This window comes from Oncorhynchus masou, chromosome 3 (assembly GCF_036934945.1).
Source record: "Oncorhynchus masou masou isolate Uvic2021 chromosome 3, UVic_Omas_1.1, whole genome shotgun sequence".
Lineage (NCBI taxonomy): Eukaryota > Metazoa > Chordata > Actinopteri > Salmoniformes > Salmonidae > Oncorhynchus > Oncorhynchus masou.
The window spans coordinates 35043193-35062155 of NC_088214.1; the positions used below are offsets into that span (position 1 = coordinate 35043193).

Sequence of the window (18963 nt, forward strand, 5' to 3'; positions counted from 1 at the left end):
TAATTTCTTGGTCTCCTATGTTATTACTGAATATACAAATTATTTCAACACCATTCTGAAAGTAACACTGCGACATTTTTTTTAAAAATCTTAATTTAAGAACAAATTCTTATTTTCAATGACGGAACAGTGGGTTAACTGCCTGTTCAGGGGCAGAACAACAGATTTGTAGCTTGTCAGCTCAGGGATTTGAACTTGCAACCTTCCAGTTACTATTCCAATGCTCTAACCACTAGGCTACCCTGCCGTTTCTCAAATGGGCTTACAATACAGCAAATTAGTTTCAGGTGGAAATGGATTGCAGTCAGCAATAGAGACTGAGATATTTGTTTTATTCATCCCCATTATATCGCCCAACATTTGAATGTAACTTGAAATGGGCTTTTGTTGGAGGTCATGCACAGCGACAGTTTATGTTAAAGGTGAACACATCTCATGACCTACTTTTCAAAGCAGTAAAGGAATGAAATGTGAAAAGCTTGTGTTTAACAGATTAGTGAACTGTCTGAAATGGTAGAGGTAGTATTCCTGCATTTAATTTTATGAACCATTTCGAAAATGAAAGTTTGATTTTAGTGAATGCAATTAGAGTAGTGACCTTCACAGTAGTTGTGAAATCAAGATGGCCTTCTCACAGGCAAATTATACCCACAAGCACAAACTACATGTATTTTTAAAGACAAACTATTAAATGCTGTGCAAAAAAACTTAATGTTTAACTAATCCATTGGAATATTTACAAGCATAAGTAAAATAAACAGTGGATTTGAGAGGACATTGGGCACACAGAAAGGGAGTGGGTGCGCCTTCAAATACATAAGTCTTGTGGGGCAGATTGTTATGATAAGCAAATGAATGGCCGGGCAAGGGACATCCGGGTTACTTGCCTGATGATTCGTATGTAAGGTAGTGTGCAATGCATCAAGGAAGAGACCTTCACAAAAGTGTGATTGTGTGAAAGGCGTATTTCTTCACCTTGATATATTTCTATCGCAATTGGTTGCACATGTTTAGCTTTTTATTATGGTAAAAGGTATGAAACTACTCTGAAAACAACAGGGCCTCGGGTTGGCCTTGCGCGTGCCCAAGGGACCAAGTAGAATAAATGTGTATGATGTCCATCTCTAATTATCATAATTATTAATCTGCAGTTGACATGGAATAAGGAACCTCAATTCTCGGGGGTCGAACTGATGCACCATGCACAAAAACAACATCCACTCATTGCAGGTGGTACAGATTTCATTTGAGAACGCTTGTCTTAAACTCGTGTGGAGCTTTTACAGGTCCATCATTTCAGGTTGAAACAGATTTAATATATATATATATATATATATATTATTATCCCCTGAAAAGTGATAGGGTTTATCATTTGAGAAGCAACTTGAATCCACGACACATGTTTTCTTACTCCGTTACACAACTCTGCTTTGCCACGCTTTTATTAGCATCTGTACACGGGAAATGATTTACAAAATTACAACAAAATGTATGAATAACTCCTACAACCCTACGCCGAAATAAGAAATGAAAAGGTATATATTGAATAGCGTCTATAATAAATGAATAATAAAGTGCACATTCGTCACAGCCCAGTAGGGTCATCACGCGCACGCATGTTTATCCATTGGAGCCATGAACGCGCCCCCTACCCGTAGAAGGTGAGCGAATGTCTGGAGGAGAGGACTCGAGAACGCGACCGCCGGGATCGATCGGATTAAACTCGATTTGAGGGAAATTAACACAAAGGAGAGAGGCAGAGTCGGTGAGGAAGGGATAACGACACGCCGAACATTTATAAAATAACTTGAATTTATTTATAAACGGACCAGAAAGGAATTTACTGGAGATCGCTACTACGGGAGTTAATTTGCGAAACCCTGAACTGACCAAGCTAGTTGGGTAAGCGAGCAATGCTCTTTTTAAATGGTTGGATTCCGTACTCCCTCAGTTCAGTTTGTTCACATGGTAAATGAGCTAGTTGTGTGTTACTCTTACCTGTAAATAACCATTTTATAGTAATGTTTGAAAACTAGATCCCACTTAAAATCGACTTTTAATCTACCATGGAAGTTGGTTTGGTAGTTGGGACGTCTATTTAGTAAACAACTTTGTGAAAAACTTATTCTGAAAAGGGAATTGTGTTGCCCCTCTCATTTAGAACAAGTCATTGAACGTCCGTAAATTACCATGTTAAAATGCTAACTACAGTTAGCAAGTTTAGCTCGTAACCCGCTGCACTGAGCGGAGTGAGTCCTGAGTTTTTTCACCAAGTGAAGAATATTAGCCAACACGGTGAGCTCTCTCAGTAAGCACAGACAAATGTGAACAACTTGAGTTTAGAAATGTTGAATTGTGACTTTTTCCTTTGTAATACAATAGACAAGAGTGAGTGTTCGTTAGCTTGGGTTAGCTAATTGTGTGTTGCGCTAGCTAGTGAGACACGAGGTGGCTCGAACGTAGAGGTGAGTCAGTGGCCGAGATGAATGAGTGAGTAACCTTAGTATAGATTGCTAGCGCGGGGGAGATTCCCTGGATGCACTGTGACAAACAGGCAATTTGTTATTGCAAACCACACAATCGGATTTTGACTATAGTTAAACTTGTACTTCATAAATTGAGTATTCACATGGGATTTAACTTGATAACGACGGTGTGAAAAGTAGCCTGTCCGCAGTGTTTTATAGGACGATGGACAGGGGGTTGCTTGAGGCCAGACGGTCATCCCTGTTTAGTTAGCCTTCTATATTTTCGCCCTGATATATCCATATAATTGTTAAAGTACATGGGTTTGAATCAAAACACTGAGTTTCGGCTTCGATGGTTAAAGATAATTTCGTATTTTGAAGGGAATAACCTGAGGTTAGCGGTGCGTTTCCGTCCAAAACGTGCTTAATAATGTAGCTTAATTAGCCCGCTGCTAGCTAGTTGGAGGTTGCCCATTGCTTATAGTGAAGTTGTGCTTGTAGCCAACATTTGACCACTGTATCATAGCCCTCATTGTCTTGCTGCTAGCCCAGAGGCTAATCATGTGCTAATGGGCTACTTTGATGGCGAATGCCACTTTGCTCAACAGCAAGTAAACCGGTTGCAGTTTGTTTCATGCGTTTCCGCGTTTTAAAGTTTGATAAGAAGGCTTATTTATCAAGAGATGTGTAGCTACGGTATTATGGACAACTTTCTTAACTTGTTACCCTCTGTTCATCCAGCGTTTTTCGATTTTAAAACACCTGCTGCTGTATTGTGGGTGGCTGAATTTCTAAATACAAGCGGGCATTATTTTCCAACATTTTCCCGACCTTGTTACTCTCCCTCTCCATTATGTTGTAATCAGCCAGAGTTCGCATAATGCGTGTTGCCAGTGTCTACTTTCAACCCTTTATAATAGAACAAGGACGAATGGATATTTTAACGAAAACTATTCGCATAGTAAATAACGATGTTTTGTTGAACGAACAAGCTACGTTAATTGATAATCGAGAATCCCATGAAATATCACCGAAGTACTACCCCCACCTTTTGCGGAGTCTCTAACCTAAGATGGCAGCTTCTAATGTATGTCGGCCCACTCAGCCAACAGATAAGAGGCCCCGGGTATGGCGGGCGGGACAGATGTTATTCAGTATTGTGGCTTCTCCCATAGTCTGCATTTTCTTGTGGTTGTTGAGGTACTGCTTTCCGACGGACTTGTATAGCTGCGTTGACTTTATGAAGGGGCCGGGTGTAAGTGCGGTGGGGTTCTGTTGAACAAAAGTTTTTGGCAGTGGCACCAGTGCTATGGAGTTCTTTATACCCCACTACTAGTTAACTGTTTTTGACTAATCTTTATCATAAAGCAGTTTATTAGCTCTAAACATTTATTTTAAATGTATACCGAAAACAAGATGGTTCATTTTCTTTCAGGGCCATGTATTAGTTCAAGCTCATTCGTAGGATGATGAACTTGGCATTTCTGCTCCATCCTGCCACAAGTGTACTTCGAAAGGTATCTCTTCTCCCTGTGAGAACATTTGAATGATATTATGCAGGTTCATCTCTATCTTTCGTCTGGAACCTGTGGTTTGACCAGAAGTATTCAAGATCATATTTGATGCCTGGAAGTGTCGTGCATATAAACAATGCTCTTAAATCCCAATCATGTTTTTGTTATTTTAAGATGCAAAACCCAGTCATCGATCTTAGCCGCATATGTAACTACAGGACCCTAACCAGCATACACTGTGGATCCCTAAAGACCAGCCCCAAGAAACGAAACGTAAAATGTAAGGTGGGAGATAGTTGAGAAAAAGACAAATTCGATGTAGCCATTTTGACCATTTAAGACAGTTGCCCCATTGACAATGAACACTGGGGCGGCCTTGTGTACAGTGACCTATTTTTTTCTGCTGTAAAGATTAGCTTAGTTTCCGTCAACCCGCTTTGATGAGTAGGGCAATGCATGCTGGGAAGCGGTGGCCCGTCCAAGGCGTCTTTATGTAACCGGTGTGAAAAGGCTAGCTAATTAGCGTTTCGCACGGGTTGCGTTTTCACTCTAGGGCCGTGGCAGTTGTGGAGGTATGGGTAACAATGCTTAATGGGAGGCAGTTGTGTTCAGAGGGTAACTAGTTCGAGCCCAGGTGGGGACAAGGAGAGGGATGGCAGCAATACTGTTACATTAACTTCTGGTTTCAGTTGCACAGTGGTCACTTTGTTGCTCAGTTGGTAGAGCATGGTGCTGGTAAAGCCACTTTAGTAGGTTCGATTCCCTGACCCACCGGGGAATCGATGTATGCACTGTAATTCACTTTGTATACAAGTTTGTTAAATGGCATAGATCAGGGTTCCTCAACTGGTGGCACGTGGGCCAAAGTTTTCTGAGCCCCCCCCAAAAAAACATGTTTGTTTTTAAATTTGTTGGACTGTAAACACCATAAAATCAGCTCCACGTCATTTTAATTTTGGAAATCTGTTCCCAAGTTTTCCAGCGCATAATATATTCACGTGATCTTATACAAATGTAATCAAGGTTAGAAATTGTTTTCGTCAAATATATCTGTTTGAGCTTCTTGCGGTTAGTTTGCTGTCAACAAATTATTTGTAATTATGTTCCGACCATCCACTCAAGAAAAAAAGGACCCGCTGCTAAATCTAGTTGATGATCCCTGGCATATGTTATTATATATTATTCAAACTACTACCGGGACTTAATTGGTAAAGTACTGTTATGACAATTTAAGTTGCTCAGAGGCACCGTTTGAAGAGGCAGTTAGCTGGCATGCTATCCTTAGAAAAGTTCTCACTTGAAAGGAGTCAATAATGATATTTTGGCAGATTTGTGGGGAAATAAATGGTTATCATTTCATATATAAGCCCATGTGTAAAAGGAAAGGTACTTCATTCTCCTCCATATCCACTAAATCAGTCTGATTGTTCCCACAGCAGTTTGAGTGGCACACAAATCTCTAAATGTAGACGTAATGTAGTTTAATTTGAATTCAAACCAGGATTTATTGAGTTACAGTAATGTGTGTCAGAAACACACCTGCTGTGTAGGCCCATCTTTCTTTCCTGCCTTGCTCCTATTGGCTAACACCTTGACCTGGAACTGCAGTTCTAATCATGTCTCAGCATTCTCATCTGATCCCCAGTGTCAGAGGTACTCTCAATCCCAACTGAGCCCTTGTATGAATACAATGTGCACTGTCTATGTGGATCTGATCTGACCACTTATTGTTATGGCTGCCATTTTGTTAATTTATGTGGCGGCAGTTGCTCCTCTCAGTGGAAGAAGTTCAGCATAGTTCTGTCATGCCCCGCCGCTCTGCTCCTCTCTGCCACTCCTCTCCAGGTCCGGGGTTTGCAGAAGTGTTGTGGTAGCCCGTTGTGCCTGTAAAAGCAGCCCCCGCTGTCCCCCCCCTCTCTTGCACTACCTTTCTACCTCCCATAGTCCGGGCCTTATGGACCACTCTTCTTGAAGGGAATATTTGAGATGCTGCTTCTATCTGAAGTGTAAACTAGCCAGCCCCTAAGCCTTGTTTGTGTGTCACAGTTCCTTTCATCTAAACAGAACATATTATAGATTGGCAACATCTCATAAGATGCATTGTTATTCACTCTAATCATCATTGTATGGCTCATGCGAGGAAGCTTTGTCGACCATGTATTTCTAGATGGCTCATTTTCATACAGCAGTCGCTCCATCTAGTTATTATGGCTGAAGTAGTCTTTTTCCCCTCTGTCTATCCCATTCATTCATTGAATTGCCATTTCCCTCAGTGCTATTTGCCTGACTAATCAACTGGAATTCTTCCGCTGCTCTGTTCACAACATACTTCAGTCAGAGACTGCCATCGTTGTCATCTGTGTGGCGATGTTAAAATTAGGGGTGTTGTACAAAACAAAGTCATACGTGATTGGATCATCTCTAACCAGAGTATCAAAGCCAATGACCCATTTTCCAAACGCAGCTTGACCCACCTGTGTTCTGGCTCTGGGACCAATCAGAATGGTTGGAATGCACTTGTGTTCTAGAAATTGTCGAAGGGACTCGGATCCAGACCAATTGTGGAGAAAAGTAACGTGTGTGTGTGACGTAGCATAGCATTTGGCCGGAGCAAGGCACTTGGGTAGCCAGGCAACAATACTATCCCCTCATTCAAACAACGGCACAGTCACAGCCGAGATTCAGTATAGTGGTTAAGTGTTAAGATCTGAGAGATAATGAATCTCAATATAGCCTAGAGGAGATTTACAGACCTTTTATAGACTTAGTCTAAGTAGGTCCTTCCTTCATCAATTTGAAATGATGGGTGAAAGCAATACGGCAGAAGACCAACAAGGGATCGCTTTCACCTGTCCAGTGATATCAGTGCAGCAGCAGAAAAGGATGCACAGTTCTGGAGTGGGAAGTGAATGCAGCCTCTACAGAGTACACAGAGTAGCAGTGGAAGAGGAAGTGAGGCACACAGTCCCCCGCCCCCCTCTCATCCTGACCTAGGGTAATCCTCTTCCTGTCCCTCACGCCCTTAACCAGAAGATCTGGGGTCAGTTTACCTTGAACCCCGATCCCAACCGTAACCATTTTACATTATAAAATACCTGACTGTTGATCAGGGTGTTGGGAACAATGTGTAGGCCTTCGTTCAGTCAGAAATGCATCAGGACAGACACTGACAGAAATCATCTGCCCTGAGGGAGTGTCTTAAAACCAGTAACCCTGGCTGGAGGCTCCGGCCTTATCCTGCGCATGGGTAAGTCTAGCCCACCACCTCCCACCCAGCCGCTGACTGTCTGAATACTTTTCAGCATGGGAAATGATTTAGCTCCTCTGGGAGGCCCCGGGATTCCTGCAATTGATTCTTGGAAAACGGAGGGATAAATGGAGGTTCTGTTTTTTTTTACTGTTTGTCAAATGTACCATATTAAGACTAGCATTGCACATGTTATTTGTGGCACCAGTTAATTGCTCAAATGTCATCTCAACATAACTATAACATTTTTATTGGAACAAACTTAGTATGATCTGGCCTATTTTGTTAGATACGAATAACCTGTAATTGCACATGATCCTAGGTTTGCAAACACAACTCAGCTAAAGTACAGCTATTTATCAGTCAAAGTGTTATGAGGGAGTGCACCACCATCTTTCCAGGGTGTTGATGTATCCTCCCCCCCAGTACAGCCTCTTCCAACACCACGGGTAGGAGAAGGATATCATCTGCAGAAGTTAAGTTTTGAGGGCAAGTTAGCTCATGTTGCTACCTTAGCGGTTGTGCTAGCTAACATGCTGGTGAACAGTGACACCATTAAAAGACAAACATATTCAGCTAGACATGTGTTTAAGCTAGCTAATGATTTGCCATCACGGTTGTGCAAAAATATGATGGCTAACGTCAGATAGCTAAGCGTTAGCAAGGCCTAGTCAGTCAGTAGAGCTGACAGATTGAAACTGATATTAACAAAATTGTTCACTCTATAACATGAGTTAATTGATGCCTAGTTAGCAAACACATTTATACAGATTTAATAAGTTAGACACTCACCCAATAACTTTGGTAGGTAGCTAACTAGATGGCCTGGTTTCCATTTCCCAACAGATTTTTCTAATTCCCCCGATTGGTCTTGGAAGTCATGTGTTCACCAGAAACAACTTCTGGTAAACAGTTTGCCTCTAGTGGCAATAAATATTGTTGCCACAGATTCACCACTAGTGGCAAACATTTGCACACTTCTGGCAACATTTTGTGGCACACTATTTAGTTGGAAGCAAATTTGCAGGGAGATGGCTGCAACAAATTCATTTTTATAAGGGACAGAAATGGTATGACTGTATATGAACCTGCATTCCGCCCAACCCTACTTTTCTCTTCCCCATCTTTCTATGTTTTTTGTCTCCTGGGCCAGACATCCTTGACAGGAAGTTAAAACTCCTCTTTCTCCCCTCCTGCCCCAGGCCTGCAACGGGCTGACACAAAGGGGCTTTTACCCCGGCTGACCCTGCAGCAGGTACCTCAGCTGTTGGGTAGCCAGTCAGACGAGGAGTGCCAAAGAGGAAGGCGTTGTGGTGCTGTTTCCTTGGAGTCAAGGTCAAAGTTCTGCTGAATATATCACTGACAGCCTCTTCTATTCCCCATGCTGACTGTTTCTACCTTTCACGTGTACACACATACAACCGCTCTTACTCCTCCTTTGCCCCATGTTTGACCACAAAAGGCCCCTGATTTGGACACTGAAGTTTTTTGGGGGGGAGATATTAAGCCCACGTATTTAAAGCAGAGAGCAGATTGCATAAACAGAACTCCTTCCTGTTTCCCCCTCCCTACTGTAAAGAAAAAATAAAGTCCAACAACAAGGCAGCTGTGCTTAAAACAACCAGATTCGCGTAGCCCCTCCTGCCCCCTCAATCAAATCCCAGCCCAAGCATATTGCTCGCCCCTCAGCCCCCCCCCGCCTCCCTACTCGATTGCCCCACTGCTCACATCAAGTCACATTCAAACACTCTTTGTGCAGTTAGCTACCCACAACAGACACACCCCATACCCTCTTCCCCATCTGCACATCAGCATGCTCACCTCCCCTCTCCCCCAGTGGAGCAGAAGTATAAATTATGCTCAGGCGCATGCCTCTTGTGGGGTAGGTGGTGGGAGGGAGGGTGGGGTAGATAAAAGGAATGCTGGTGGTGTGCCTCTGGAGAGCGAGCCCCTTGCTGGGACCTGATGCACTGCCTGTATTCTGGGGCTGGGGTTCAGGGAGGGAGACACCACAGGTGGTTCTACCATACCATGGCAGTCCACAAGGCTCTTAAGGCCATTGCTGAATCACATAGCCTTGGATTAGTGGGACCCAGAAATTAAGAGCTCTGTAGGGCCTTTTATTCATATTATAAGACCTCTGTGACCATAACTTTTGGTTTTGGAGTAAGTGTGGTTAGACTGGCAGTGTTTATTCAGTTGAACTTCACTCTGCTTTGAATCTTCAAAGAAAAGTGCAGACGGTTGATTACGACAATTCATCTAGAAATGTTTACAGTTTGGTTAGGACACTTCAGAGGTAATTTGTCTTCTAACTGATCCGTGAGGTTACACTTGTCTTCAAATTGTTTTTGCAGGTTATCTTTTCAACATGCCAAGTGTCAAGTGAAAATGACTTAGTGTCATATTCGATAAGCATACGTCTAGTCAAGCAGAGGTCCAGCCAGTAGCCAACAAATTCGGACCAGGCGTTCTTCTTGTAGCATGGTGATTTCTTGGGGACACAGCCCCTCTAGCAACTAGTTCAGACACCCTGAAGTGAAACTATTCTCTTAGTTAAGCTTGCTAACTACTCTCACATTTGACCTAATTTGTGTTATCATTAAAGATAAAGAACATAAGCTGTTATTAACTTGGGATGTTTGAAATATTCCCGTGCTTCTGTAGTCTTGTGAAATTGTGGCAGAAATTTGCTCCCATTTGCTCCTGTGTCGAAAGATCATTTCTCGAGTGCTCCGAAAGTTTATTTTGGCTTGGTTGAAAGGCGTGGACAAGATCATTTTTGTAAACTTCTGTCTTTACTAATCTGTGACGACTTTAATCAGACCATTTGCATATGAAACAAACAATAATTCAGGAAGTTTCCAACCATGACACGGTCCAGATTGATACTTGTGGTGTTTGTTTTTTCTGATTTTGAATTTAAGTCCTCCCCCTATAAGCTTGTCTGTGTGTTTCACTCTGGTGCTCTTGTCAATAGCAGCAGAGCAGTTGGGAGAGCCAGCCTTCAAACCAGAACAGTAGAGTACCTCTTATGAAAGACCTATGGTCACGCAATCAACTTTACAACTTCCCTCCCCCACACGGTCTGCCTACCATCCATGTGCCAGGCCATGTTCTGATAGTATTTCTAATGAAAGGCAATTATTATGATGCATTGACTGTTGGTGATAAAGTAAAAATGGTATTGTTGTTGTATGTGACATGGCCTCCCAACCAGGCCTAGTATGTGGCCCACAGGAAATGCCTCCTGTTTACGTTTTGGGGATTTCCTGGAAAAAAGTCATTTCCAACCAGAGTAGAGGGAGAAATAACCAGTCCCTCTATTCTGTTGCATTTTAAGCTTGCTTACAGTCCATTTTGTAACTAGTTTTGCGTGTAATGGTCGTTACTGACACAGAGCTGTCGACTAGCAGTTATGGTTTGGATGTTCTAGTGTAAAAAAAAAAGTGTGGATATATGGATGTGAGCATTTAAACGAAATTGGGATCTTAACCACAAGGGAAAATCGGAAGTAAATTTTATTATTTTTCCACAAAATGAATCACCGTGCAGATTCCACAAAACATTTTCTGTGTTATAGCATTACTAGAAGATAGGATATAAAGGCCTGGGAAAATAGTGTAATTTAAATATTGACTCAGCCATAGGAAGTAGGTGCAAAGTAAACGGCATAGTGGGTCAATTTCCTCCCTATTCCCACTACAAGAGATAGCGTCTGAGGAGCAGAGTGGCCAGAGAGATTTCTACTTTTCAATTCACATTACGTCATTGCCTTACCTTTCGTTGCGGCGGGTAACACTAAATTCTTTGTCCACCGCTCAAATTGACCATAAATATCACAGTAGACACTAGCAAGTAAACACAAATTATTTAAGAATCTGAGCAACCTTTCTTCCTTACAACCTTACAATATGGAGTAATGCAACCAAAACATATTACACTCTTCAATAATGCAACAATCCACAACCATGTGCAGTCAATTAGTTTATTTTTTCGTCTGTACAAATTAAATGAGTTGACAATCCCCTTCTAACTCCAGCTAGCTAACGAACATGCTTCATGATCAAGTAACGTTAGCATATCAATAATGATATACAAATGTAAAAGTACAGTAATGTTATCAGTGTTAATATTATAATATAGGCTACACACCTATTTAACATTAGCAAGCTAACTAGCTAGCTAAACAAAATGTAATTTCTGCATCAAATATGTGCTGGCTATAGCCAAATTCTAATCTTTAGTTGAACCATAGCTAGATAAGCGCTCTAAGGCTACCACCTTTAAAGCTACCTTAGAAAAAAACGGGCTTAGTTTGATCTATATCAATGAAGTCATTATGAGGTAAAAGAAAATTGGTGCTCAGTGCAGTCAAGCAAAAAACCTGACTTGAGATTTAAAAGTATGGCAACATTTTCAGAATGTAACAGGTTACTATTTCAAGTTACTCAATTCTATCTTTTTCATAAACTTTGTGTGGTTAAATGAGACCATTCTGTTTACACTACTCTGCTTAGAGGCTAGCAACTGTCGGTCAAGTGTGTGCGGTCGAAATGCGACAAGTTTACATTAAAGTAAATGTGTAGCCGAGGCTATTTTTACAAAAAAGTTTAACTGTAAAGACCCTAAGTGAAGCTCGAGACAAAAATTCTCCACTGTTTTGGTGCCCTGGCTACCACCACGCTGTGGACAGCGTGAAGTGAACTTGTGCACTTGCGCTGTGTGAGAGCAAAGTGTTGCATCTTGCTCAGCTCTATCTTAGCCTATTCGTTGATGATTACTGAATTTGCGAGACCTCGCAAGCCCAAAAAATTGCAAGATGCATCATTCCATTGCGAGAGAATGCTTTTGATTGCCGATAGAACCGTGCACTAGGCTTATGCCTTTGTGGCCAACCGCCTATACTGTGCCCATCCCTTTCGTTTCTCACTAGCTCGCTATGAAAGATGCAAGTGTCAGTAGTAATCAGGGACATGAAACAATAGTTTCCATTCATAGACAATACATTCGTGCAGAAAATTGATTCATTTTCATCAGGTGACAACAGAAGTGCAACGCTATTTGTCTGGCAGCCACACAAGTAAAAGAGCTTACAATGAAAAAGCAAGGTATTTTTGCATAACGATGCATGGACATCATTTGTAATGTTTTTCATAGAAAGAATGTAACTGGCGACAATTCCTTATGTTTTGCTTGAAGTTAATCTTGCATCATACTGGAGAAAAGTGAACTGGCTACTCCGAGGAGAAGTACCGGGGGGGAAAAGTAGGTACACACCAGTCTGAGTGTTGACTGCTGATAGAATGCCCGTTTGTCAATTGTCCTCCAAGTGAAGTGCAACTGAAGCATAGAATTCCTCTGAAGCCGAGCAAAAATTACAATAAGAAGCATTTTAGGTCTTCGTTGAGGTTTTATATTTTTCCTGCTTTGTTTGAAAAGTCATAGCCCCCTTTGGATGAGTTTTCTGTACAGCTGCCATTGCGATCTTTTGATTTCCTTGTGTTTTTTCTCCTCTCAGTTCTTGACCCGTCTGCTCCTTCCCAATCTTCTCCGCACAGTGCATGCAGACCGTTGCCCTACCGACTCGACTCCACAAAGACACAGCGTGTACACATACTGCTCCAAAGCCTGTACTGTTCTGCCTTCAGACAGACATGCGTTTTAACTTTGTACATTTGCGCAATGTGTCTCGTTCAGATTTGCTTGTGAATGTCCAAACCAAAAATGAGAGTACCACAATCAAAAGTTTGGACACCTACTCATTCCAGGGCTTTTCTTTATTTTTACTATTTTTCTATGGAGGAGATATTACTTGAAACCTACTCGGTTTCCCCTTTTATCTGTGTATTAATTGTTGGATTAGAGTACACCTGATTTTTGTGACTCAAAATGGGTCAAAATTCTACAAAGATTCAGAGAAAAGAACATTTTGCATTTCAGGTAAAACAACCCAATGTTTATATCCCAGGACAAATTAGCTAGCAAAAGCAGGCTAGCTTAATGTCTATGAAAATGTTTTTTTTTATATATATATATATATATATATATTTTTTTTTTTATATCTATATATATCTACATCTATATCTCTACCAGACGGTATCAGCACACATTAGTTGAAATATCAAAACAAACTATTACATTTGGGGACAGATATATATCTGTCCCCAAATGTAATGGTTATGTAATAGTTTGTTTTGATATTTCAACTAATGTGTGCTGATCGCGTCTGGTATGGATGGACAAAATCAACATGCAGGCGCGTGCCTGGTCTAGTCTGCATGTTAACCATCTGAAAGGGACACACTGTGAGGCCCAAATTGTCACTGGCATTAGCGCAGCTCCATTGTGAATTCACGTGGAATTCTATGCATTTTTCTTATCGTTTAACAGAAAACGCAAAAAACACATCCCTATTGATGAGTCGACAACACGTAGTCTAACCCCAACAGAGAGCAAGTGGTGGTGGGAATGTGCAGGTCTGATATTGAAGGATGGCTGTGGTGGTCTGGCTCTGTGTTTGTATGGGCAGGTAACTCGTCGTCTCTCCTGCATCAGGGCATGCCTGACAGCACACTCGCACGTCACCAAACACACATTGGTCGGCACCCAGCCTGCGGATTGAACTCTCTCCCACTCCACCTCTCGCTTGCTCTGTCTTCTACTCTTCCAATAGCTTGTTCTCTCTCCCGCTCACTAACACACCTAAGCCCCTCCCTCTGACACGCACACACCCGGGCGTAGCCCTCCTACCAGAGAGAGCGAGAGGAAGGGAGAGACGTAGAGAAGGCCCTGGCACCGAGCCACATCTGTCACTCTAGAGGGAATTAGGTGAACGGTCAGCCCTCCGGCTTAGACGCCAAATCTGATCACAGGGATTCAAATTTGCAGCTTTTGGCATGGCCCCGCTGCGCATCTCGCTCCCCCCACTATCCTACTTCCCTACACACTCGCACACCAACCCTTCTCACCACCCTGCACACACGCACATGGGCGCACGCACTCCTCCCCATGCACACATATTGTCATCTCCTCCCCCATGGTGCAATGTCATAGGGAGGCTGTGGGAGCTCTCTCTGTGCTGGAGGAGGAGAGGTGATTTATGGGCCAGGAGGAGAGGAAGCAGGGCAACTCCTCTTCCTGCTCTTAGCCGTAGCTGTGAGGTGATAAAAGTGGCTAGTGCTGTCACAGCGACACGGTGCCCACAGGCCCACCACACTGGAGCCCTCAGCTTTCATTCTGGGACGTTTAAATCATAACAAGGCTCAATTTGGTGAAATGTAGGCCAAAGCACAGAATAGTTTCCCAATCATTTTATTTTGAAGAACGTCCTCTTTCTCTCTCGTTTTTGAGTGTTTCCCTCGCGGGCCCAAGTGACTTTTTAAATGAATTTGTGAGTGTAGTTGATTGCTATGGCCATTTACCTACTGCTTCATTTTAGCTGTGCTTCTACTGTGGCTGAAATAAACAACACAGGGCACGTTAAAGAGCATGATGGTGGGAGTATAATTGTAGTTGACTCTGTAGATGAAGACTGGTGTAATATGTCGTAGTCTGCTGTAGACCTATATGACGGTTTAGAAGCAATGTTCAATCACTTGCGTAGATTTAAGAAAACTATGGGTAGCCTATAATTCAAATGTTGTAAGATTACTAGTCTATGTTGTATTTTAGCTCATAGGGTTGTCTAAGTACCTTATAACTGACGGTTATGCATGAAGACTGGAAAATAACTGTGAATATATATCAGCTTAGATCACAGTGCAGTTATCACAAAACAGATTATTTTCTGTGTTGTAACCTAACTAGATAGCCTGTTCCTCTCTATTATTTAAATAAAAATGTCTTAACTTTTGGCTACTTTGGTGAATCTGCGAGGCATACAAAACCTTGCGAGATACAGATTACCCAGACCTATGTTCACATTTTTTACTACTTGCCCCCTCCTTGCTGTCCCTCACACTGCCTCGCCTGCTCTTTCTTTAGGTTAATGATGCTGGTGTGTGTTCAGTCTGTTGTGTGTAGAATATCGTAGCCAATTCATTGATGATTGGCCCTGATTTACTGATGTTGTGAAAACATTGCAAGATACAGCATTTCATTGTGATGTACATCTCTTGATTGCTGTTAGCCTGTTACGACTGGGGGTTCCGATAGCGGAACGTTTTGAGAACATCCAGTGAAATTGCAGAGCACAATTTTTTTCTTTTTACTTTCAAACAATCAAGTGCGATACACCAAATTAAAGCTTAACTTCTTGTTAATCCAGCCACCGTGTCAGATTTCAAAAAGGCTTTACTGCGAAAGCAAACCATGCTATTATCTGAGGACAACGCCCCCATCAAACACATGACAATCATATTTCAACCCGCCAGGCGCGACACAAACCTCAGAAATAACAATATAATTCATGCCTTTGAAGATCTTCTTCTTTTGGCACTCCAATATGTCCCATAAACATCACAAATGCTCCTTTTGTTCGATTATTTCTGTCGTTAAATCTCCAGAATGTCCATTTATTTGGCGCGTTTGATTCAGAAAAACAACGGTTCCAACTCGCCCAACATGACTAAACATCTAAGTTACCTGGAATCTTGGTCCAAACATTTCAAACAACTTTCCGAAAATACAACTTTAGGTGTTTTATACCGTAAATTATCGATAAAATTTAAGACTGAATTAACTGTGTTCAATAGCGGATAAAATGAAAGTGGCGCAAGCGCTAGGTTGCGCGCCCCAAACACAACAGAACACTACACTCGACCCTAGTTCTGAATAGGCATACTACTTCATTACTCAAAAGAAAAACATCAACCAATTTCTGAAGACAGACATCTCGTGGAAGCCCTAGGAACTGCAACCAGATGCCTCGGAAATCGAGATTCTCATGGAAAACCAATTGAAAACATGGTCACCTCAAAAAAATAAAAAATAAATCCTGGATGGTTTGTCCTCTGTGTTTTGCCTGCCAAATATGTTCTGTTATACTCAGACATACATTTGAACAGTTCTAGAGACTTTAGAGTTTTCTATCCAAATTATATGCATATCCTATCTTCTGGGCCTGAGTAGCAGGCAGTTTACTTTGGGCGCACTTTTCATCCGGACGTGAAAATACTGCCTCCTACCCCAAACAGGTTAAATGGGACTTGTTCATGATTCCGACTCTGTCTGCCTTGTGGCCGACCTGCCTATACTGTGCTTCGCCCCTCTTTCTCCGTCCCTCGTCTATGAAAGATGCAAGTGTTTGTGTTCTCGGAAGTATGGCAACTGATCAGTCTCCTCCGTTCCCATAAATACTGAATCTTAGAAATTGATTTCTAGAGACTCAGAAATGTGAGTCGAGTAATCAATTATTTTGGAGTCTTCTCTCTACCAGTTGGAAAAATGGCAGAGCAAGACAAGCAACAGCAGCGAAGTCCTTTATGGCATTACTATGAGAAGTTAAATGAGAAAGAAATGCAAACTTTGCGAGGTGGAATTGAGGTACCGTAATGGTAGTATAGGTGCAATGCTTGACCATCTGAAAGGGATGCAATGTGACAACCTAACAGTTGCTGGCAGCTGAATTGTGAATTCACATGGAATTTTGTGCATTTTATCGTTTTAACAGAGAACCAATAACAAAATGGCGTTTATAATGAAACATTGTCCATTTGTCACATGCTTACGACACCCGCAATGGCTGCCTGGTATTGTGAAGCAATGTCTATGGTAATGTAGACTTGTCATTCAGGTTATGTTAACTGATATAGCTCATTCACTGTAATGTGTTTTTTGTAACGTCAGTTGAGTTGAATCAGTATATCACAGCCCGTTTTAGATAATGTTACTTCCTGCTTTGCTCCTATGGTACACTCGCAATATGCCATTGACTTGAAATGGGACTCCCGTTTGATTCATTCTACTACTGTGGTAGCACGTGCAGTCAGGAGACGAGAAACGATGCATAATAAAGTTTTGCTATTCTGACAGTTATTATGGTGCCTGCCGTAATTTTGTCTGCTCAATTATCGTTATCCAAAATTCCATGACCGTCACAGCCCTAATATCTGTTACTATATCTTTGTTACTGCAAAGGCCTACATGGCGGCCGTAGAGTGTGAGTCTATTCACCACAATAAACAGGAAGTCTGACGGCTCCAGGCATGTCACGCCACTCCACTCTCCGCCACATTGGTGGCTAACTACGGATGTGACATTACGCACGCTTCCTACTCAATCATGTTTCGTCACTCACTCTTTCTCTCTCTCTCTCTCTCTCTCTCTCTCTCTCTCGTGTGCACGCGCTCTCTGTGTCAACACTCCCCACTGTGTTGTGGTTTGTCTTTAGAGATCTGTTACAGTTTGTTCTTTCTTCATCCAGTGAGTTGCCCAGCAAGTTTTTATTTGAATTCCCTTTGCGGTTGTTGCTACAGCAAGTTTGTTGTGTTGCAACTTGCGAGCATCATTCTCTTCTTTCCCTTTGCGATGTCTTTCCTATTTGAGTTTGAGAAGGTGAAATTCCGTTTCTGAATTGTTTTGCGAAGGCTTACCAGTATGCTAATGTAGCCTTTTTGAAGAGTTGCTGTTTAGCAGGAAATTGCTTCCCCTCTGCTCATTGACTAGAAAGGTCAGTGGTAGTAGTGCGTGGGGCTGATGCTAGCAACCATGTGGAGAGGCTTGAAAGAAAGAGGAAAGTTGGGGGTGGGGCAGAGGGAGGAGGAGGGGATTCTCTAGTGGGGGAAGTGAAGTGTTGAAGTTTCGGGGACACATTCCTCCTCCCCACTCGTGCACCCAAGCTACATAATAACTACTGTGACACACACACAAGCCTACACTATCCTCTTCACATACTCAAGCTTACACTACGACCCAATTTTTTTTGCCTGATTTAGTTCTGTTTAATTTTTCCAGGCGTCCGTTTTCCACTTTTTTTCTTAGGGCTCAAAATCACATTAAAAAATAAATAAATAGAACATTCAAGGTTAATATTTTTGTAAGCCCACAACATTTTTTAAAACCACATCAGGAGACTATTTCAGAGGTCTGGGAAATGTAATACAAGTGCACACCAGGAAGAGCCATTGTTTGGTTAAGCGGTGTTGCTGTAACTCATGTGATTGCAGAGTTTGCAAAACAAATGGCCACTGGATTGACGCAAATCATGATGGCATTCTGCCAGGTAGGCATAGGCTACTTTGGCGTTAACATTTAAGTGAGGTTTTCGGGAAAGCCTTTTCCATCTCTACCAGAAGACGGTTATCATTAGCATCATCACAAACTTTTCAGAAAGTTGCATGAAAATACGAATTACTGACTTATTTTCTTGTGATTTACTTGAGCAAATTAATGCATTTTCTAACAATAGATTCAGTTTATTTCCTACTAAAATCAATAAATGTAATGTTGAATTCCGTTTTAACGTCTGGACTCGGTAACGCTTCTTTCATAGGGCCCTACTCCGCCTCAAGCCTAACCCACACATGCCCACACATATAAACACACGTCACGTGTTGAGTTGGACACCCAATCCCTTTGCTAGCTCTCCTTTCAGCCTGGTTTATCTCACACCTCCATAATACCGCCAGCTCATCTGATTTAGAGCGCAGCGGACGTGCAGGTTGAGGATACGCATGATTAGGGGATACACGATATAGGCGTAAAATCGAATTGCGTTTAAAAATCATAATATTTTATTATTACTATTTTATTCTTGGCTAAACTTTTGGAACCATAAAATTAGAATGATCAT

General features: G+C 41.9%; 1 protein-coding gene across 3 annotated transcripts in view; it reads left to right on the forward strand.

Annotated features, from left to right (window-relative positions):
* The first annotated feature begins 1640 nt into the window (after positions 1 to 1640).
* chd7 (chromodomain helicase DNA binding protein 7) overlaps positions 1641 to 18963 on the forward strand; it is an 85953-nt gene continuing 68630 nt past the window's right edge. Inside the window, exons 1-2 of one of the 3 annotated variants that reach the window (XM_064938958.1) lie at positions 1641 to 1902; positions 8432 to 8564. The gene's annotated coding sequence lies outside the window, so the exon portion shown is untranslated. The remainder of the gene's footprint in view (positions 1903 to 8431; positions 8565 to 18963) is intronic. The other 2 variants (XM_064938957.1, XM_064938962.1) reach the window with 2 other exon arrangements.